The 24150-nt window shown below is 41.7% G+C and overlaps 1 long non-coding RNA gene across 1 annotated transcript; it reads right to left on the reverse strand.

Annotated features, from left to right (window-relative positions):
* Positions 1-20450: 20450 nt before the first annotated feature.
* Positions 20451-22676, reverse strand: LOC106593104 (uncharacterized). Its single transcript, XR_006770812.1, has 5 exons — positions 22559-22676; positions 22352-22477; positions 22121-22263; positions 21194-21288; positions 20451-21004 (listed from the first exon to the last, which is right to left on the reverse strand). It is a non-coding gene; the product is annotated as an uncharacterized lncRNA (long non-coding RNA).
* Between the last annotated feature and the right edge of the window lie 1474 nt (positions 22677-24150).

Here is a 24150-nt window from a genome sequence, read left to right on the forward strand (position 1 = left end):
ACCGAAATTCTTCTGTTGTGCAAACCCAGTTTCATCAGCTGTCCAGGTGGCAGGCGAAGGAGTCAGATGTGGAGGTCCTGAGCTGGCGTGGTTACACATGGTCTGCGGTTGTGAGGCCGGTTAGAAGTACTGCCAAATTCTCTAAAACGACGTTGGAGGCGGCTTACGTTAGAGAAATTAACATTCAATTATCTGGCAACAGCTCTGGTCGACATTCTTGCAGTCGCCATGCCAATTGCATGATCCCTCAACTTGAGACATCTGTGTTGTGTTGTGGACAAAACTGCACAATTTAGTGGCCTTTTATTGTGCCCAACACAAGTTGCACCTGTGTAATTATTATGCTGTTTAATCATCTTCTTGATATGCCACACCTGTAAGGTGGATGGATTATCTTGGCAAAGGAGAAATGCTCACTAACAGAGAAGTAAACAAATTTGTGCACAACATTTGAGAGAAATACGTTTTTTTGTGCGTATGGGACATTTCTGGGATCTTTTATTTCAGCTTATGAAACATGGGACTAACACTTTACATGTTGCATTTATATTTTTGTTCTACAACATTTTCACGTTAAACATAACTTTTGCAACTATTATTTATTCCCACATTGAATATGTAGGTAGCTTTGCATGAGCCTTGTCTTGTGAGAGGCCAGAACAGCTCATTGGATCTAGTCTTCTGCTCCTGTTTCTGTAGTGTGAGGCAGCTTGATGTACAAGTAAACACTTCCAATGTATCTGACATCTCTAATCTCTTCTAGAATTAATATTTATAAAACTGGGTCAATGAATTACATTACACTTCAGATCCCCCCAGTTTCTACACAGATCGGAAAAAATGCCCCTTCAGTTATGCTGCACCTTACATGTGGAACAATTTACAAAAAACTCTTAGAATGGATGTTCTGGTGCCTCTTGGGCAATTCAAAAAATAGATCTTTGATCTTTTAACTGTTAATTGTGAATGTTTTCTTAAGGGGTTATGTCTTGTGTCTAAGTAGTTGTGCATGTATGCGTTTATTTCTTTGTATTGAAAACAGGTCTCTACTGCAAATGAGACCTTGGTCCTAGTTGATCCTGTTTAAATAAAAATCTAAGTACACCCGCTGGACACTAATCTATCATAGGACCTTACCTCCACTTTATCTCCTCAATGCATTAGGAGGGGGTGGCTGGCCTTACATTTGCCTTTGATCTTCCAGTTCAGCCATTCTATCCCTTTCTGTAGATGGTCACGCTCCATAGTTGTTATGTTCAGACTCTTCATCAACTTGTCTATTAAAGTGGTCCTGGTATTTAGTCTATTCTGTAACTGGTCTCTCTCTGTGGTCCTGGAATTTAGACTATTCTGCAGCTGGTCTCTCTCTTTAGTCAGGGTGTTGTAACTGGTCTGTAGCTGTTCTCTCTCTACAGTTGCATCTGAAAAAGGGAAAAGTCAATCAAAATGTGTAGCTGTCACAACATTGACTACAAAGGTTTTAGTAAAAAACAACGTTCACTTAAAGGAATCCAACAGGCCTAGAATCACAGCCAGTAGAACACACACTACAGCAACTCTGGAGGTCTTCCACCACTGAAAATGTACTGAATAACAAGTTATTAAAGTCAGAAATTTGGTAATGTGTTAATGTGTTTTACTGTATCATCAGTGTTTTATTTGAGCGATCCTGCGGGAACAGGAACAGCACCTCTGTTTTGGACTGATGGATTCCAGAACCTATTTGGCCGGATCCGCTACCTCTCGTGGCATGAAAAATAATTGTTAGGTAGGGGTAAGGTAACAACAGGTAGTCTCAATATTAACAGAGGGTACTGTAGGTAGGGGTAAGGTAACAACAGGTAGTCTCAATATTAACAGAGGGTACTGTAGGTAGGGGTAAGGTAACAACAGGTAGTCTCAATATTAACAGAGGGTACTGTAGGTAGGGGTAAGGTAACAACAGGTAGTCTCAATATTAACAGAGGGTACTGTAGGTAGGGGTAAGGTAACAACAGGTAGTCTCAATATTAACAGAGGGTACTGTAGGTAGGGGTAAGGTAGAGGCAGGTGGTCTCAATATTAACAGAGGGTACTGTAGGTAGGGGTAAGGTAACAACAGGTAGTCTCAATATTAACAGAGGGTACTGTAGGTAGGGGTAAGGTAACAACAGGTAGTCTCAATATTAACAGAGGGTACTGTAGGTAGGGGTAAGGTACAACAGGTAGTCTCAATATTAACAGAGGGTACTGTAGGTAGGGGTAAGGTAACAACAGGTAGTCTCAATATTAACAGAGGGTACTGTAGGTAGGGGTAAGGTAGAGGCAGGTAGTCTCAATATTAACAGAGGGTACTGTAGGTAGGGGTAAGGTAGAGGCAGGTAGCCTCAATATTAACAGAGGGTACTGTAGGTAGGGGTAAGGTAACAACAGGTAGTCTCAATATTAACAGAGGGTACTGTAGGTAGGGGTAAGGTAGAGGCAGGTAGCCTCAATATTAACAGAGGGTACTGTAGGTAGGGGTAAGGTAACAACAGGTAGTCTCAATAATAACAGAAGGTACTGTAGGTAGGGGTAACGTAACAACAGGTAGTCTCAATATTAACAGAGGGTACTGTAGGTAGGGGTAAGGTAACAACAGGTAGCCTCAATATTAACAGAGGGTACTGTAGGTAGGGGTAAGGTAGAGGCAGGTAGTCTCAATATTAACAGAGGGTACTGTAGGTAGGGGTAAGGTAACAACAGGTAGTCTCAATATTAACAGAGGATACTGTAGGTAGGGTAGGGTAACAACAGGTAGTCTCAATATTAACAGAGGGTACTGTAGGTAGGGGTAACGTAGAGGCAGGCAGTCTCAATATTAACAGAGGGTACTGTAGGTAGGGGTAAGGTAACAACAGGTAGTCTCAATATTAACAGAGGGTACTGTAGGTAGGGGTAAGGTAACAACAGGTAGCCTCAATATTAACAGAGGGTACTGTAGGTAGGGGTAAGGTAACAACAGGTAACCTCAATATTAACAGAGGGTACTGTAGGTAGGGTAAGGTAACAACAGGTAGTCTCAATATTAACAGAGGGTACTGTAGGTAGGGGTAAGGTAACAACAGGTAGTCTCAATATTAACAGAGGGTACTGTAGGTAGGGGTAAGGTAACAACAGGTAGCCTCAATATTAACAGAGAGTACTGTAGGTAGGGTAAGGTAACAACAGGTAGTCTCAATATTAACAGAGGGTACTGTAGGTAGGGGTAAGGTAGAGGCAGGTAGTCTCAATATTAACAGAGGGTACTGTAGGTAGGGGTAAGGTAACAACAGGTAGTCTCAATAATAACAGAGGGTACTCTAGGTAGGGGTAAGGTAGAGGCAGAGTGTTGGTGAGATCCTGAGTTGGTGTGTGTTTTTCTTTTAGTTTTTCAGAGGTAAACCTTAGTGGGCATCCATGGTGGGTGTCTTTAGAACCCCTAACTAGTGGCTTTGCCATCTTTCAGTGGGAACCCCCATGGTGTCTTTAGAACCCCTTACTAGTGGCTTTGCCATCTTTCAGTGGGAACCCCCATGGTGTCTTTAGAACTCCTTACTAGTGGCTTTGCCATCTTTCAGTGGGAACCCCCATGGTGTCTTTAGAACCCCTTACTAGTGGCTTTGCCATCTTTCAGTGGGAACCCCCATGGTGTCTTTAGAACCCCTTACTAGTGGCTTTGCCATCTTTCAGTGGGAACCCCCATGGTGTCTTTCAGAACCCCTTACTAGTGGCTTTGCCATCTTTCAGTGGGAACCCCCATGGTGTCTTTAGAACCCCTTACTAGTGGCTTTGCCATCTTTCAGTGGGAACCCCCATGGTGTCTTTAGAACCCCTTACTAGTGGCTTTGCCATCTTTCAGTGGGAACCCCCATGGTGTCTTTCAGAACCCCTTACTAGTGGCTTTGCCATCTTTCAGTGGGAACCCCCATGGTGTCTTTCAGAACCCCTTACTAGTGGCTTTGCCATCTTTCAGTGGGAACCCCCATGGTGTCTTTAGAACCCCTTACTAGTGGCTTTGCCATCTTTCAGTGGGAACCCCCATGGTGTCTTTAGAACCCCTTACTAGTGGCTTTGCCATCTTTCAGTGGGAACCCCCATGGTGTCTTTCAGAACCCCTTACTAGTGGCTTTGCCATCTTTCAGTGGGAACCCCCATGGTGTCTTTCAGAACCCCTTACTAGTGGCTTTGCCATCTTTCAGTGGGAACCCCCATGGTGTCTTTAGAACCCCTTACTAGTGGCTTTGCCATCTTTCAGTGGGAACCCCCATGGTGTCTTTAGAACCCCTTACTAGTGGCCTTGCCATCTTTCAGTGGGAACCCCCATGGTGTCTTTCAGAACCCCTTACTAGTGGCTTTGCCATCTTTCAGTGGGAACCCCCATGGTGTCCTTAGAAACCCCTTTACTCAGTGGCTTTGCCATCTTTCATTGGGAACCCCCATGGTGTCTTTAGAACCCCTTACTAGTGGCTTTGCCATCTTTCAGTGGGAACCCCCATGGTGTCTTTAGAACCCCTTACTAGTGGCTTTGCCATCTTTCATTGGGAACCCCCATGTTGTCTTTAGAACCCCTTACTAGTGGCTTTGCCATCTTTCAGTGGGAACCCCCATGGTGTCTTTAGAACCCCTTACTAGTGGCTTTGCCATCTTTCAGTGGGAACCCCCATGGTGTCTTTCAGAACCCCTTACTAGTGGCTTTGCCATCTTTCAGTGGGAACCCCCATGGTGTCCTTACAGAACCCCTTTACCCAGTGGCTTTGCCATCTTTCATTGGGAACCCCCCATGGTGTCTTTAGAACCCCTTACTAGTGGCTTTGCCATCTTTCAGTGGGAACCCCCATGGTGTCTTTAGAACCCCTTACTAGTGGCTTTGCCATCTTTCAGTGGGAACCCCCATGGTGTCTTTCAGAATCCCTTACTAGTGGCTTTGCCATCTTTCAGTGGGAACCCCCATGGTGTCTTTAGAACCCCATACTAGTGGCTTTGCCATCTTTCAGTGGGAACCCCCATGGTGTCTTTAGAACCCCTTACTAGTGGCTTTGCCATCTTTCAGTGGGAACCCCCATGGTGTCTTTAGAACCCCTTACTAGTGGCTTTGCCATCTTTCAGTGGGAACCCCCATGGTGTCTTTCAGAACCCCTTACTAGTGGCCTTGCCATCTTTCAGTGGGAACCCCCATGGTGTCTTTAGAACCCCTTACTAGTGGCTTTGCCATCTTTCAGTGGGAACCCCCATGGTGTCTTTCAGAACCCCTTACTAGTGGCTTTGCCATCTTTCAGTGGGAACCCCCATGGTGTTTTTCAGAACCCCTTACTAGTGGCCTTGCCATCTTTCAGTGGGAACCCCATGGTGTCTTTAGAACCCCTTACTAGTGGCTTTGCCATCTTTCAGTGGGAACCCCCATGGTGTCTTTAGAACCCCTTACTAGTGGCTTTGCCATCTTTCAGTGGGAACCCCCATGGTGTCTTTCAGAACCCCTTACTAGTGGCTTTGCCATCTTTCAGTGGGAACCCCCCATGGTGTCCTTACAAACCCTTTACCCAGTGGCTTTGCCATCTTTCATTGGGAACCCCCCATGGTGTCTTTAGAACCCCTTACTAGTGGCTTTGCCATCTTTCAGTGGGAACCCCCATGGTGTCTTTAGAACCCCTTACTAGTGGCTTTGCCATCTTTCAGTGGGAACCCCCATGTTGTCTTTAGAACCCCTTACTAGTGGCTTTGCCATCTTTCAGTGGGAACCGCCATGGTGTCTTTAGAACCCCTTACTAGTGGCTTTGCCATCTTTCAGTGGGAACCCCCATGGTGTCTTTAGAACCCCTTACTAGTGGCTTTGCCATCTTTCAGTGGGAACCCCCATGGTGTCTTTAGAACCCCTTACTAGTGGCTTTGCCATCTTTCAGTGGGAACCCCCATGGTGTCTTTCAGAACCCCTTACTAGTGGCCTTGCCATCTTTCAGTGGGAACCCCCATGGTGTCTTTAGAACCCCTTACTAGTGGCTTTGCCATCTTTCAGTGGGAACCCCCATGGTGTCTTTAGAACCCCTTACTAGTGGCTTTGCCATCTTTCAGTGGGAACCCCCATGGTGTCCTTACAGAACCCCTTACTAGTGGCTTTGCCATCTTTCAGTGGGAACCCCCCATGGTGTCCTTACAAACCCTTTACCCAGTGGCTTTGCCATCTTTCAGTGGGAACCCCCCATGGTGTCTTTAGAACCCTACTAGTGGCTTTACCATCTTTCAGTGGGAACCCCCATGGTGTCTTTAGAACCCCTTACTAGTGGCTTTGCCATCTTTCAGTGGGAACCCCCATGTTGTCTTTAGAACCCCTTACTAGTGGCTTTGCCATCTTTCAGTGGGAACCCCCATTGTGTCTTTCAGAACCCCTTTTGAAACCCTTTCTGTTTTTGGTTGTTGAAGTGATTATCTTTGTTAGTTCCCTTTCCTTGTAGAGATGACATTGTGTTTGTGTTTTGGGAATGTAAAACTGACACATCCATTATGATTTGTTAATTGACATTAGTCTTTTTGATAACTAGTCAAAGTTTGACGGCAGACATAATACTTAAGTAGGGTAATTCGTTACCTGTGGTGAGGGTTGTTGACACAGGTTGACTTTGCTCTCCATTTTCCAGCACAGTGCAGGCAGTGACAGAGTATTGAGTACCACATTGCAGGTCAGAGAGAGTGATGCTGGGTGAAGACGTGGTAGTGATGTGTGTTTCTGTCCCTGGACAGTGGTAGGAGATCTGGTAATGATGTTGGGTTTGGTCCAATCCTGGTGGCTGGCTCCAGCTAACAGCAGCTGATGCGGTGTCAACAGTTAGCTGTGCAGGAGCAGGGGGTACTAAGCAAAACAGGTTTTTACCATTTTTAGCTAATTTATTAAAAAAACAACAACAACTGAAATATCACATTTACATAAGTATTCAGAACTTCAGACCCTTTACTCAGTACTTTGTTGAAGCACCTTTGGCAACGATTACAGCCTCGAGTCTTCTTGGGTATGACGCTACAAGCTTGGCACACCTGTATTTGGGGAGTTTCTCCCATTCTTTTCAGATCCTCTCAAGCACTGCCAGGTTTGATGGGGAGAGTCGCTGCACAGCTATTTTCAGGTCCGGGCTCTGGCTGGGCCACTCAAGGACATTCAGAGACTTGTCCTGAAGCCAATCCTACGTTGTTTTGGCTGTGTGCTTAGGGTTGTTGGCCTGTTGGAAGGTGAACCTTCGCCCCAGTCTGAGATCCTGAGCACTCTGGAGCAGGTTTTCATCGAGGATCTTTCTGTACGTTGCTCCGTTAATCTCTCCCTCGATCCTGACTAGTCTCCCAGTCCCTGCCGCTGAAAAACATCCCCACAGCATGATGCTGCCACCACCATGTTTCACCATAGGGATGGTGCCAGGTTTCCTCCAGACGTGACAATTCACATTCAGGCCAAAGAGTTCAATCTTGGTTTCATCAGACCAGAGAATCTTGTTTCTCATGGTTAGAGTCTTTTAGGTGCATTTTGGCAAACTACAAGCGGGCTGTCATGTGCCTTTTACTGAGGAGTGGCTTCCGTCTGGCTACTCTACAATAAAGGCCTGATTGGTGGAGTGCTGCAGAGATGGCTGTCCTTCTGGAAAGTTCTCCCATCTCCACAGAGGAATTCTGTAGCTCTGTCAGAATGACACAGTCACCTACCTGACTAAGGCCCTTGCTCAGTTTTGGCTGGGTGGCCAGCTCTATGAAGAGTCTTGGTGGTTGCAACCTTCTTCCATTTAACAATGATGGAAGCCACTGTGTTCTTGAGGACCTTCAATACTGCAGACATTTTTTGGTACCCTTCCCCCCGATCTGTGCCTCGACACAATCCTGTTTCGGAGCTCTACGGACAATTCCTTCCACCAAATTGGTTGGTTTTTGCTCTGGCATGCACTGTCAACTGCGGGACCTATATTGACAGGTGTGTGCCTTTCCAAATCACATTCAATCATTTGAATTTACCACAGGTGAACTCCAATCAAGTTGTAGAAACATCTCAAGCAGGATCAATGGAGACATTGTGCACCTGAGCTCAATTTCAAGTCTCATAGCAAAGGGTCTGAATACTTATGTAAAAAAATGTATATATATATATTTTTTAAATAAATTTGCAACAAATTCTAATAACCATTTTTTTCTTTGCCATTATGGGGTATTGTTTGTAGATTGATGAAAAGCAAAATATATAAAATCAATTTTAGAATAAGGCTGTAATGTAACATTATGTGGGAAAAGTAAAGGGGTCTGAATCCTTTCAGAATGTATTGTATAAACAAAGTTTATAGATTTCAGCACCAAACTGCATTTTGAGATCTGGGGAAATCACATATTGCCATTTTGATAACCAGAACTAATACTTAAGTAGGGTACTTACTTGTGGTGAGGGTTGTTAACACCAGTTGACTTTGCCTTCCATTTTCCAGCACAGTGCAGACAGTGACTGAGTATTCAGTACCAGGTTTCAGGTCAGAGAGAGTGATGCTGTGTGAAGATGTGGTAGTGATGTGTGGTTCTGTCCCTGGACAGCGGTAAGAGATCTGGTAATGATGTTGGGTTTGGTCCAATCCTGGGGTTTGGTCCAATCCTCCAGCTAACAGCAACTGATGTGGTGTCCACTGAGTCAACAGTCAGCTGGTCTGGAGCAGGAAGTACTAAGGGAAAATAAAAACATTATTGTCAGGGTTACAGTTTAACTCCAGATATACACTGAGTGTACAAAATATTAAGGATACCGGCTCTTTCCATGACAGACTGACCAGCTGAATCCAGATGAAAGCTAATGAATTTATTTAAAATTGACAGATTTCCTTATATGAACTTTAACTTTGTAAAATTATTTCAATTGTTGCATGTTGCATTCATATTTTTGTTCAGTATAATACGTCAAATGTGTTTCGATTTCAGTAGCTGTCTGTGGGTAAAATCACAGGGGAATTCCCCCCCGGAATACCCCCCCAGAGAGCAACCTCTGTCCAGTGAAGTGAAGTCCACAAAGCATATTGCATGTACAGTAACTGACAGTTACCTGACCTACAGCATGATAAAGCAAGGTAATGCTTCAGAGATTTTCTAACCAATAAAAAACTACTGATTTAGAATCATGGAGAGTTATCGAAAGTCGCAAAGAAAACAGGAGCTGCCTTCACTATTTCCACTATTTCACCAATCCCCTCTGCATATAATACAGTGACACATATGATGTGGCTGTTGTAATGACTGTCCACGAGAATCCAAATAGGTCAGATCAGGTTTGCAATGAATAACTTCAATCAGACCCCCTCTCACCCATAGAGGGGAAAGGAAAGAACTAGGAGGGATTAGCTCACTCCCTGTTGAAAATCAAATGAGAACATTCAGGCTCTCCCTCAAGATCCACCAAAGGAATGTTTTTGTTTCAGCAGACTTTTTCCCGCTGAAACTTTAAATCTTTCAAAAGCGAATACTGGAACAATATTTTGAAAGTAGAACATGGGGAATGGTTAGAGGTGATCTATTGGACACTAAGGTCATTCTGTTTGTTATTTTGTAATGTAATAAAAAAATGTTATAAAGGAAATACTGTAACTTGGAAAGCATACCCACTACATCCTATGCGTTGTGCATGTAATATGAAAAATGCTTAAAGTATTTTTGTTAAGAGAGGGATGTGATTTAAGTAGCTCTAAGAGATAATTGTTTTTCAAAACATTGCACAGTTACCCAAACTGTCGCCAGGTCTCAAACCAATGGAACACTTATAGGAGACTCTAGAGCCACGCCTGAGGCAGCGTTTTCCACCACAAGCAACAAAACACCAAATGATGGAATTTCTCATGGAAGAATGGTGTCGCATCCCTCCAATAGAGTTCCAGACAATTGTAGAATCTATTTAAAGGTGTATTGAAGCTGTTCTGGCTCATGTTGGCTCAACTCCTTGTTAAGATACATTATGTTGGCAGATACCTGTATATTCCTTCACAGCGTTCCCACTTATATGGGCACTGAAGTTATCCTGAATGTTTTGCAACGGTGAAGGAGACGTGCAGTGTGCCAGGAAACAAACACAACTGCACGTTTCATTGCATTCTAAAAAATATAATTTTCGGATAAAACACTGACGGTGCCGTCACACATTACAACAATAGTTTTGTTGATACTGTACCTGACCTAACTTTTCAGCGTCCTCAGAACTGTACTGTACAACCCTGAGTAATGAAACGAGATGAAACTGTAGCTACCTATCTTGTAATGGTAACCTAGGCTATCTTGTAATGGTAACCTAGGCTATCTTGTAATGGTAACCTAGGCTGTCTTGTAATGGTAACCTAGGCTGTCTTGTAATGGTAACCTAGGCTGTCTTGTAATGGTAACCTAGGCTATCTTGTAATGGTAGCCAAAGATAAAATAAATAAGCAAGTTTAGCCGACTTGATATAAATAAATTATAGTCATTATGTAATTAGGTTATTTCGTTGTCATTTTCATGTCGGTCATGTTTTAGGAAATTGTATTAGGCAGGTCATTCCTACAATGTGGTGCCTTTTGGACCTTAAACCTTTTGGAGAAAGAAAACTCATAATATATTTAGCAGTATTCTATCAGAAAAAGGACATGTCTGACTTTCAGAAAAACATATTGGTCAAGCTCAGGCACTTAATTATTTTAGATGCATTTTCCAACCTGTTAGGTGCATAATCCTAACAAGGTGGAATTTAGCAGAGTGGAAATGTTTTGGCTAAATTAGTCATAGTTTTGTGAGTGAGCAAGTTTGAGCTAGCATAATGGTGGACACTTGAACAGGATTTGAACTTCTCTATCAAACATTTTTTAACATTTAGAAATGTTGTTAATTTTCTCTGTTATTTAATCTAACCGGGAGACATGTATGAGTGGGTCATACAGACTAACATCATGAAACATGGAAAAATAGATAAAACTGAGTGTTTATATTTCTGTATCTTAAGACCATTGTTTTCCCACCAAAGAAATTATGACACTTCCTGAATGTGCTGTCATCTTAGGAAATGGTTATTTTCTTAAATGGAGACAAACAAACTAATAGGGTGGAAAGTGATATCAGGGACACACAGAACATCTTAAATACAATAATAATTAATGAAATAATACAAATAATTAAAAAAAAAACATTATTGATGAGAGAATTTAACTAGGACTATAAAATAATGAAGAAAGATTCAATATTTTATGGCTTATATTTCTTGTGGAAGTTGGTGAACAACATCCAGGGATATGGCAAAAACACCATCCACTTGCATCTCTATCAAAATTACAGTATCTTTGGGGTTACGTGACATGTTCTAAGGCTTCCATTGGCTCTCTGAAGGCGCCAGAAAGTGGATTGGGGAGTCTGCTGTCTCTGGGCAAGGTACAGGAACTCTGTTTGAGAGTGGTCTGCCAGGTGGCTCAGAGCCTGGAAATGCACGGTCACGAGAGATCACCATGTTTTTCTTTCCCTATTTGAATGAATACAACGTTGTCCGGTTGGAATATTATCGCTATTTTACGAGAAAAATCGCATAACAATTGATTTTAAACAGCGTTTGACATGCTTCTAAATACGGTAAAGGAACATTTTGAAATTTTTGGTCACGGAGCTATTTGAATATAACTATGGATTATTTGGAACCAAAACAACATTTGTTGTTGAAGTAGAAGTCCTGGGAGTGCATTCTGACGAAGAACAGCAAAGGTAATCCAATTTTTCTAATAGTAATTCTGAGTTTACTGAGCCTCGACGTTGGCGAGTGTCTAAATAGCTAGCCGTGATGGCCGAGCTATGTACTCAGAATATTGCAAAATGTGCTTTTGCCGAAAAGCTATTTTAAAATCTGACACCGCGATTGCATAAAATAATTGTTATGTATTTTGTGAACGCTTATGCTGAGTAATTTAGTAAATTCACCGGAAGTTTTCGGTGTGTATGCTAGTTCTGAACATCACATGCTAATGTAAAAAGCTGGTTTTTGATATAAATATGAACTTGATTGAACAAAACATGCATGTATTGTATAACATAATGTCCTAGGAGTGTCATCTGATGAAGATCATCAAAGGTTAGTGCTGCATTTAGCTGTGTTTTGGGTTTTTGTGACATATATGCTTGCTTTGAAAATGGCTATGTGATTATTTCTGGCTGGGTACTCTCCTGACATAATCTAATGTTTTGCTTTCGCTGTAAAGCCTTTTTGAAATTGAATAATGTGGTTGGATTAAAGAGAGTCTTATCTTTCAAATGGTGTAAAATAGTCATATGTTTGAGAAATTGAAGTTATAGCTTTTTTAAGGTTTTTATATTTTGCGCCACGGTCTTCCACTGGCTGTTGAATAGAGTGGGACGCTCACGTCCCACGTTTCCCATAGAAGTTAACCTCTCTAGGGTATGTCGTCCCACCTACTCAACAGCCAGTGGAATCCCGTGGCGCGATATTCAAATACCTTAGAAATGCTATTACTTCATATTTATATCAAAAACCAGCTTTTTACATTAGCATGTGACGTTCAGAACTAGCATACCCACCGCAAACTTCCGGTGAATTTACTAAATTACTCAGCATAAGCGTTTACTCAGCATAAGCGTTCACATTTTGCAATATTCTGAGTAGATAGCTCGCCATCACGGGCTAGCTATTTTGACACCCACCAAGTTTGGCCCTCACCAAACTCCGATTTACTATAAGAAAAATTGGATTACCTTTGCTGTTCTTCGTCAGAATGCACTCCCAGGACTTCTACTTCAATAACAAATGTTGGTTTGGTTCAAAATAATCCATAATTATGTTCAAATATCCTCTGTTTTGTTCGTGCATTCAAGACACTATCCGAAGGGTGACAAAGGGTGACGCGCCCGATGCGTTTCGTGACAAAAAAATTCTAAATATTCCATTACCGTACTTCGAAGCATGTCAACCGCTGTTTAAAATCAATTTTTATGCGATTTTTCTCGTAAAAAAAGCGATAATATTCAGACCGGGAAACCCTGTTTTCGTTCAAAGACGAAAAAATAAAAACATGGTGTCGGCTCGTGCACGCTCCCCCAGTCTCATTGTTCTCTGATCGACCACTATCCAAATGCGCTACTGTTTTTCAGCCATGGCCTGCAAAGTCATCATTCAACGTTTTGCCGCCTTCTGAGAGCCTATGGGAGCCGTAGGAAGTGTCACGTTACAGCAGAGATCCTCAGTTTTCAATAAAGAGAGTGTAGAAGGCCAAGAAATGGTCAGAGAGGGCACTTCCTGTAAGGAATCTTCTCAGGTTTTTGCCTGCCATATGAGTTCTGTTATACTCACAGACACCATTCAAACAGTTTTAGAAACTTTAGGGTGTTTTCTATCCAAAGCCAATAATTATATGCATATTCTAGTTTCTGGGCAGTAGTAATAACCAGATTAAATCGGGTACGTTTTTTATCCGGCCGTGCAAATACTGCCCCCTACCCTAGAGAGGTTAACAACAGTATTGACTACTTCACGATTGCATTGGGCAGACATAAAACAAAGCTTTCATTGAAAGGAGGGGAGGCTATGCTTGGTTTCTAATCAAATAAAACGAAATCGGGATTTGTTTTTGTATGTTTCTAAATATGAAGTATACAGGCACCAAAAGCACATTAGGCAACTATTGTTCCATGTGCATATGGGCAGTTTGAGTCACGGCTGGATAGAATGCGTTTCTACTGTCAAAATTCATGACATAACTAACTGCATCACCGCTAAAACCAGCTTTTGGTTGGTTTTTGGTTGGTCTTCGGTTGGAAAATGCCAGTACGCCAGTTTTTAAATGAGGAAATTGCAAACTAACGTGGGTTTGACACTAGCGCCGTCTTAACGCCGGCCAAAAATAGAGCATTAACATCCTAAGAACCGTTTTTGGAAGAATGGGTTCTTTCATGATTCTTTAGAAGCCAAGAAGGGTTCTACATAGAACCATATATCATATTTCAGGGAGATTTTCTGAATAGTTGGTTAACTGTAATATCTGTGTTTTTGCATTGATTGGTTGTGTCACGTCCTGACCAGTAAAGGGGTTATTTGTTATTATAGTTTGGTCAGGACGTGGCAGGGGGTGTTTGTTTCATATGGTTTTGAGTGTGGCTTTATGTAGAGGGGCGTTTTATTTATGTTTCCGGGGGTTTTTGGTTTAGTTCTATGTTGTACAGTTCTATGTCTGTTTCTAGGGTGTTTATTTCTATGTTTAGTATTTGGGATTGGGGCCTTCAATTGGAGGCAGCTGGTTATCGTTGCCTCTGATTGAAGGTCCTATAATTAGGAGTTTGTTTGTTTTGGGGATTGTGGGAGATTGTTCTTTGTACTGCTGTGTGAGCATACAAGACTGTTTGTCGTCCGTTCATCGTTTTCTTGTTTTGTTTTCGTGTTAAATAAAATGAGCATTCACATACCCTCTGCATTTTGGTCCATCCATTGTGACGACCGTGACAGGTTGATTAATTTTATGCTACACAAAGATAAATAACATAATATTTCCTAAACTAATCCAATCTGTTAGTAATTGTATTTATTGTACCTATTACTGAGATGGTTGTTCCAGTTAAGATTATTGAGGTAGTCTCAGTATTCAATCTTCATTACCCTGGCAGTCATTCTGAATGCAGGTTGCGTGTGAATAATAACCCCACTTGTTGGATTTCCTAACTCTGGTTGTATTCCAATTCGAATTACACATCACTTTGCAAACCAGCATAATGTGACTTGCAGGCCTGATGTGGCTTGTAAACCAGGAAATTCCAAACACCACTGTGTCAGGGTATAACTAGGCCCTCGAAAGGCCTTATATACTGTATGTAATATATTGTCATAAATAATACAAATTGTACGGCTAATATGGATTGTGAGTGCTGTTATCAGTGATTTTCAACGTGGCCATGTGCAATGCCAAGCATCGGGTGGAGTGGTGTAAAGCTTGCCGACATTGGACTCTGGAGCAGTGGAAACGTGTTCTCTGGAGTGATGAATCACGCTTCACCATCTGGCAGTCTGACGGACAAATCTGGGTTTGGGGATGCAAGGAGAATGCTACCTGCCCCAATGCATAGTGCTAATTGTAAAGTTTGATGGAGGAGGAACAATTTTCTTTACTGTTTGAGCAAGACAATGCCCCCATGCACAAAGCGAGGTCCATTCAGAAATGTTTTGTCGAGATCGGTGTGGAAGAAATTGACTGGCCTGCACAGAGCCCTGACCTCAACCCCATCGAACACCCTTGGGATGAATTGGAACTCCAACTGCGAGCCAGGCCTAATCACCCAACATCAGTGCCTGACCTCACTAATGCTCTTGTGGCAGAATGGAACCAAGTCCCTGCAGCAAAGTTCCAACATCTATTGGAAAGCGTTCCCAGAAGTGTCTGACACACAGGAGTTTGGTAGCAAGTCCTCAAAGTATGAGTGAAATCACTGCCCTTTTAACCAAATTAAAGTGGAAATGCACCCCCAACCTGAACAAACATTTCTTAGCACATTTCTAGTAAAGATAAAATACAGGAACACACACCCAGATTCTAATCTAATCAATTTGAATGTTCTGACCAGATAACAGGGATGTTCCTGATAACCAGTCTACCCAACATACAATTTCAATCCAGTCACTTTAAAAATACATCAACCAGAAAACATACAATTGAATAAATATCCAAATGTGCAGCTCTTTAAAAAACCAAATGCAACAATTTGATTCACACAGTAATATACATTTTATCAATTAAAGTTTTCATGAGTCATTACACCTCTCCTGGCATCAGTGACCCCAGGACTTCTGTGGAAATGTCTCTTCCCTGAAACCTGGTCTCAGTGCATTTTGTATTATTCTTTATGTAAATCCGTGACACTCCATTTAGTATGATATGTTAGGTATGGATAAGTAATATAGATGGTTACTTAAGGCATAAACTAAAATAGGGTGGTTGGTTAGTGTGGATAGGTAGGCAATCATCTAGCAACCCAAAGGTTTGGATTTGGACAACTTTAGCATTTTCATCATGGACAACATTTGCATTTTAGCTAATTGGCAACTTTTCATCTATTTTCATCTACTTACTACATTTTAGCTACTTTGCAACTACTTTGCATGTTAGCTAACCCTTCCCCTGACCCTAAACGTTTTAGCTAACCCTTACCCTAACCTTAACCCTTTTAGCTAACCCTTCTCGTAACCCTATCATTAACCTTAATTTCAGCTAACCCTTCCCCTAACCTTAACCCTTTTAGCTAACCCTTCACCTGACCCTAACCTTAACCCTTTTAGCTAAACCTTCCCCTAACCTTAACCCTTTCAGCAAACCATTCACCTAACCTTAACCTTTTAACCCAACATTCTGTAAAAGGGAAAAGTTAATGAAACACTAACTATCACACCATTGAATCTGAGAAATGGTTCAGTCAAAACAAACAATAACTCACTATTAATGTATAGCAAACTTGCAGTAGACAAACGAGACTATGACCCCAGTACAGAAACTCCAGAGGGTATCTTCCCCCACAGAAAATGTTCTGAATGACAGAGTATTATAACAGATATTTGTGGCTTTTCTCTGGTTGTAAGGGTTTAGTTGCTATATTGATCTGTAAGAAACATTATTTACTGCAGTACTCTCACCTGTTAAAGTGTGTGTTTCCATCTGTGTGCATTGATTGATAGTTTAATATTTAACACAAACACCATCATCCCTTTTCCTGGGCTTGTTGGCATACATTTTTTTTAATTTATCCATTATTTTACCAGGTAAGTTGACTGAGAACACATTTTCATTTGCAGCAACAACCTGGGGAATAGTTACAGGGGATGAAGGAGCCAATTGGAAACTGGGGATTATTAGGTGACCATGATGATTGAGGGCCAGATTGGGAATTTAGCCAGGACACCAGGGTTAACACACCTACTCTTACAATAAGTAACATGGGATCTTTAATGGCCTCAGAGAGTCAGGACACCCATTTAATGTCCCATCCGAAAGACAGCATCCTACACAGGGCAATGTCCCCAATCACTGCCCTGGGGCATTGGGATATTTTACTTTAGACCAGAGGAAAGAGTGCCATCTACTGGCCCTCCGACACCACTTCCAGCAGCATCTGGTCTCCCATCCAGGGACTGACCAGGACCAACCCTGCTTAGCTTCAGAAACAAGCCAATAGTGAGATGCAGAGTGGTATGCTCCCAGACATGTATGTGTCATCATCAATATCCAGTCTGCGTTGTTGGATTCTCCACTTCCTCTCCACCTGCATTTGCATAGATCGTTGTTTCTATGTATTTCTTATGTAAATAATTGAGCTTGACTTAGCTTAACCAGTACTAAGTGTTAGGTTCTAAAAGAGTAAAGACTCGACGGACGATTAGTAAATCTCAAACCAAGTTTATTCCCCCACTGGGTCAGACAGCTGAACAGACCAAGACATACTATTCCCACAAGCACTGGTATTTAACCCTCCCTCCTATGCTGAGTCTCCTCCTTACACATCTGAACAGCCAATACACCTCTGTTGCTAGACAGGACATGAGTATTATCTGTTCTTCCTCACTTCATCGGACCTGACCTCGGCCCAAATTCCTCACTCCTCCCCAACTCACGGTGGTCCTGTTGACTTGTATCAGACTGTGGTTCTTCTCCTTCCAATAGGATTCCTGAAGTCTAACAATAACATTTTCTGACAGACTGTACATGTTCTGCATTCCCCTCTCTCCCTCAGTGATATGAATAAGGATGTTTCATATTTTCAAGTTTAGAACCCATCATAAGAAACCAATGGGATAGTCCCAAAAGTGCAAACTCTGCGCAACTGTCAACACAATACTGTTATTGAGTAAAATATATTTAAAACACTTAGTTCTACATCTCTAAAACCGATTGTCCTGTACATATTCTGCCCCCCAATCAAGTATATTCAGTATTTGACATAGCTATGTACTTTGGCCGTAGCCATGAAGTGCTTTGAAAGGCTGGTAATGGCTCACATCAACACCATTATCCCAGAAACCCTGGACCCACTCCAATTTGCATACCTCCCAAATAGATCCACAGATGATGCAATCTCCAATGCACTCCACACTGCCCATCACCAACAAACTAGAATGGTCCAAACACACCAAGACAGTCGTGAAGAGGGCACGACAAAGCCTATTCCCCCTCAGGAAACTAAAAAGATTTGGCATGGGTCCTCAGATCCTCAAAAGGTTCTACAGCTGCAACATCGAGAGCATTCTGACTGGTTGCATCACTGCCTGGTACGGCAATTGCTCTGCCTCCGACCGCAAGGCACTACAGAGGGTAGTGTGTACGGCCCAGTACATCACTGGGGCTAAGCTGCCTTCCATCCAGGACCTCTACACCAGGCAGTGTCAGAGGAAGGCCCTAAAAATTGTCAAAGACCCCAGTGATAGACTCATAGACTGTTCTCTCTACTACCGCATGGAAAGCTGTACCGGAGTGCCAAGTCTAGGACAAAAAGGCTTCTCAACAGTTTTTACCCCCAAGCCATAAGACTCCTGAACAGGTAATCAAATGGCTACCCGGACTATTTGCATTGTGTGCCACCCCCCCCCCGCCCAACCCCACTTTTACGCTGCTGCTACTCTCTGTTTATCATATATACATAGTCACTTTAACTATACATTCATGTACCTCAACTGGCCTGACCAACCAGTGCCCCCACACATTGGCTAACCGGGCTACCTGCATTTTGTCCCGCCACCCACCACCCGCCAACCCCTCTTTTATGCTACTGCTACTCTCTATTTGTCATATATGCATAGTCACTTTAACCATATCTACATGTACATACTACTTCAATCAGCCCGACTAACCGGTGTCTGTATGTAGCCTCGCTACTGTTATTTTTCACTGTTTTTATTTCTTTACTTACCTATTGTTCAACAAATACCTTTTTTGCACTGTTGGTTAGAGCTTGTAAGTAAGCATTTCATTGTAAGGTCTACACCTGTTGTATTTGGCTCACGTGACAAATAAACTTTGATTTGGCCCAGTTGTGGTTCCACCTGCTAAGTCCCCAAGAAACACTAACACATTACAACATAATCAGACAGTGCACAACATTATCATATCTGGTGACATGGAGAAAATACATCTTACCAGTCCTTTAGAGTTGGAGAAAAAAAACATACTTTTTTGTATATTGGTGTTTGTCAAAAGGAAGATAAATTGTACTGAGTGAGGAAGAAATGTAATATTGGAGTAAATTGTCCTTCTGGGTCAGTAGCCTACACTGGGTGTAATATTGGAGTAAGTGTCCTTGTGTGTCAGTAGCCTGCACTGGGTGTAATATTGGAGTAAGTGTCCTTGTGGGCCAGTAGCCTACACTGGGTGTAATATTGGAGTAAGTGTCCTTGTGGGCCATTAGCCTACACTGGGTGTAATATTGGAGTAAAGTGTCCTTGTGGGCCAGTAGCCTACACTAGGTGTAATATTGGAGTAAAGCATTTTTTATCTCTAAAACCCATTGTCCTGTCCTGTATGTATTCTGTCTGCCCAATCAATCATACTCATTATTTGACATAGCTATGTACTTTGACCCAGTTGTGGTTCCATCTGCTCAGTCCCCCCAAACACATTCCAAAATAATCAGATAATGCATAAAATGATAATTTCTGGTGAAATTGAGAAAATACATTTTACATTTTATAGTCTTTGAGGGTGGAAACTGGATGAATCCAAATATGATATATTGGTTTGTAAATAAGACGAGGGTAACAAAATGTACTGAGTGATCACAAAATGTAAGACTGGAGTTGTTTCCTCATGTGTTATTAAAGATCAAACAAGCCCACATTCTGTCAACATCAGTATAGACATTACCTTATTTGGACAAACAATTATGAACTAATAATAACTAATATACCACTGGACGAAAGGTTCAGATACAAGGTAACATGTGGTTAATTTGGGCTTCTCCAGAAAACGTGTGGGTGGTTGGAATCAGGAAGTATGAGGAACTAAAGTTCAGTCAACTGAAAGTTCATGTTACAGAATATTGCAGATTTTTAAATGTGAATATGTTATCCAACAGGAGTATTGTGTTGCTGGTTGGGCAGTTTGCACTTTTGGGACTATCCCATTGGTTCCTTTGTACTGGGTAAGCTAAGTGAAAAATATATGCTAACATTACCAGAGAGGTCAAAGACCAAACTGATCCTAGATCAGCATTCTTATTACTCTGGGACGCTTTGTGAATACATGCTCTGGTCACATGTCCATGCATGACACAACACATCTAGTGGTCAATTATGGTACTGCTGTAACTTTACTGATAAGGAATATTTTCTATCTATTAACTAAAATGTTTTTACTGTGCTATGTCAACTAATAACTGACACCATTTAGAAGAAACACACTGGAGTTACTATTAGTACGTTACAACACTTAGTAATACAGTATACCAGACAAGTAAATTAGATACCTGGATCACAGTATATAGATGTATTTAATCAGTAGAATGAACACATGGTACATATGGAACAGAATGGAAGCAAACATAGAACACTGCTGCATTTGAAATGTATTGATAGCTGTAAAAACTTCAATGAAAACAGTATCTTGTTAACTTGTTATGTGCACACCATAATGGTAAAAATTGTAAATATGGTAAAGACATTTTTTTATTAACCAGAGTTAGAGCCAACTAGACCACAGTTCCACTCCCCAGGGCCTGATGAATGGTGGACAAACTCCACATAGACATGGTCTCTTTAAAGACATCAAATACGTCTTTCAATGTAGTTACAAATAGAAACAAAAACAGGTTCAGCCTAACACAGGGAAAACCAGTTCAACTCTATAAGATAGGGAATTACATTTAGCTATTATAATTAGACTACGGGGTGAACGGTTTTTCACACACCCAGTATTTTGGAATAGCACATGGTGCAAACTTCCAACTCTTCAATGGGTCTGATGCCGTCTGTGAGATCTCAACACACTCGTCATGCATGTTATTTGGTTCCCCTTCCATCCAATAGCTATAAACAACACAGAGAATCAGAGTTGAAAATCATCCAATACAACAGAGAATATTAACCTAGTCCCCAGGCTCAGTTGTTACCATTCGACAGAGGGAGAGAGAGAGCTGGCTGAGGACGAGATTATCAGACTGTAAAAAGTCATTTATTACAACAGAAAAAAAAATCCTCCAGAACCTGTTCACTCACGTAGGTTTAAATAGTGTTATGCCAATCCACTCCCAGATTCCGTCTTTTTTATATGTACCAATCCAGACATTCTTCTTAAATCCATGGATAAATATCTATAATAGAATTTTAGAAGAAAAACAATGGCCATCATTTAATCTCCACAGCAGAGAAACACTTTTACATGTTATAAATAATAGTAGAGGTAGTATAGTAGTAGAAGTAGTCTAATAGTAGTAGTAGTAGTAGTAGTAGTAGTAGTAGTAGTAGTATAATGTACTCAGCCTGGTAACTAGAAATACAAGGGGATTTAGGATGTTTGAAAAGGTCCTAAGTACTTCCCTTTATTCCTTCCTCGGCGCTCACAATGTTTTTTATTTTTATTTTGCCGAGCACTGGTGCAAACTCATGATGCCCAGAAGCGTGCTCAGACCACACAGACCAAGCACTCTGCTCTGACGACTGCACCATGGCAGTTCACAATGATCTAGCAAGCTGGGAGAGTACTTGACGGAAACAGCCCATAGCCCTAACCCCGAACCATTTGAGTTGTTTCTGTTTCAACCCTGTTACCACACAGAATGAACCCTGTAACCACACAGAATTAACCCTGTAACCACACAGAATTAACCCTGTAACCACACAGATATAACACTGTAACCACACAGAATGAATGCGTCAAAACTAGACTTTCATCCAGATTAGGTCGAATTTCAAAGTGAGACTATTAGATCAAGTTTCAGCCTCAGCTACTTCACTGTAGTATAATTAGAGATATCTCAAGCACACTTGCTTTGCTGACAGGAAGTATATTTTATAAATTGACAGTGACATGAACATTGGTGATACAATCGGTTACACATGTTGAATACTAGTCAGAGAAGTAGAGAATAATCATAATAATAATGAAAAGTAGTATTATAGTATTACTAATGTATTATCTATTACCTGTTCTTCTCTGCTGTTTATAATAACATCATCTGCACCCATTGCTCTGCATGCCTTCTGACCTCCCCCACCTGTGTCCATCGTGGAGGAGACAAAGTAACAGCTGGTGCCAAACTTCCACCATCCATCCAGACAGGGTTTCTCTGAGATAAACACAACAGAGCAGCAGGCATTTAAAAGTATGAATTAAAATTATACTTCTAAAATAAGAAAATTAAAGACTGCACTCACCATAGAACCAAAGCCTGGTCTGTAACTGGTCTCTCTCAGTGGTCCTGGTATTTAGACTATTCTGTAGCTGGTCTCTCTCTTCAGTCAGGGTGTTGTAACTGGTCTGTAGCTGGTCTCTTTCTGCATCTGTAAAAGGGAAAAGTCAATCAAATTGTGTAACAGTCAAAACATTGACTACAATTATTTTTAATACATTTTTTCACTTACAGGAATCCCACAGGCCTATGATGACAGCCAGTAGAACACACACTGCAGCAACTCTGGAGGGTCTCTTCCACCACTGAAAATGTACTGAATCAGAAGTTATTAAAATAAGACAATTGGTAATATGTTAATGTGTTTTACTGCATCAGTGTTTTATTTGAGCTGGATCCTGCAGAAACAGGAACAGCACCTCTGTTTTGGACTGATGGATTCCAGAACCAATTTGGCCAGATCCTCTACCTTTCATGGCATAAAAAAATTATTGTTACTGTTTGCAATGTAAAAATGTAAATTAAGGCGCTCAAAGTTAATTTGAGTTTCCTCAATATTAAGAGGGTACTGTAGGTAGGGGTAAGGTAACAACAGGTAGTCTCAATATTAACAGAGGGTACTGTAGGTAGGGGTAAGATAACAACAGGTAGTCTCAATATTAACAGAGGGTACTGTAGGTAGGGGTAAGGTAACAACAGGTAGTCTCAATATTAACAGAGGGTACTGTAGGTAGGGGTAAGGTAACAACAGGTAGTCTCAATATTAACAGAGGGCACTGTAGGTAGTGGTAAGGTAACAACAGGTAGTCTCAATATTAACAGAGGGTACTGTAGGTAGGGGTAAGGTAGAGGCAGGTAGCCTCAATATTAACAGAGAGTACTGTAGGTAGGGGTAAGGTAGAGGCAGGTAGTCTCAATATTAACAGAGGGTACTGTAGGTAGGGGTAAGGTAACAACAGGTAGTCTCAATATTAACAGAGGGTACTGTAGGTAGGGGTAAGGTAGAGGCAGGTAGTCTCAATATTAACAGAGGGTACTGTAGGTAGGGGTAAGGTAGAGGCAGGTAGCCTCAATATTAACAGAGGGTACTGTAGGTAGGGGTAAGGTAACAACAGGTAGTCTCAATATTAACAGAGGGTACTGTAGGTAGAGGTAAGGTAGAGGCAGGTAGTCTCAATATTAACAGAGGGTACTGTAGGTAGGGGTAAGGTAACAGCAGGTAGTCTCAATATTAACAGAGGGTACTGTAGGTAGGGGTAAGGTAGAGGCAGGTAGTCTCAATATTAACAGAGGGTACTGTAGGTAGGGGTAAGGTAACAACAGGTAGCCTCAATATTAACAGAGGGTACTGTAGGTAGGGGTAAGGTAACAACAGGTAGTCTCAATAATAACAGAGGGTACTGTAGGTAGGGGTAAGGTAGAGGCAGGTAGCCTCAATATTAACAGAGGGTACTGTAGGTAGGGGTAAGGTAACAACAGGTAGTCTCAATATTAACAGAGGGTACTGTAGGTAGAGGTAAGGTAGAGGCAGGTAGTCTCAATATTAACAGAGGGTACTGTAGGTAGGGGTAAGGTAACAACAGGTAGTCTCAATATTAACAGAGGGTACTGTAGGTAGGGGTAAGGTAGAGGCAGGTAGTCTCAATATTAACAGAGGGTACTGTAGGTAGGGGTAAGGTAGAGGCAGGTAGCCTCAATATTAACAGAGGGTACTGTAGGTAGGGGTAAGGTAACAACAGGTAGTCTCAATATTAACAGAGGGTACTGTAGGTAGAGGTAAGGTAGAGGCAGGTAGTCTCAATATTAACAGAGGGTACTGTAGGT

Source organism: Salmo salar, chromosome ssa08, assembly GCF_905237065.1.
Source record: "Salmo salar chromosome ssa08, Ssal_v3.1, whole genome shotgun sequence".
Classification (NCBI taxonomy): Eukaryota; Metazoa; Chordata; class Actinopteri; order Salmoniformes; family Salmonidae; genus Salmo; species Salmo salar.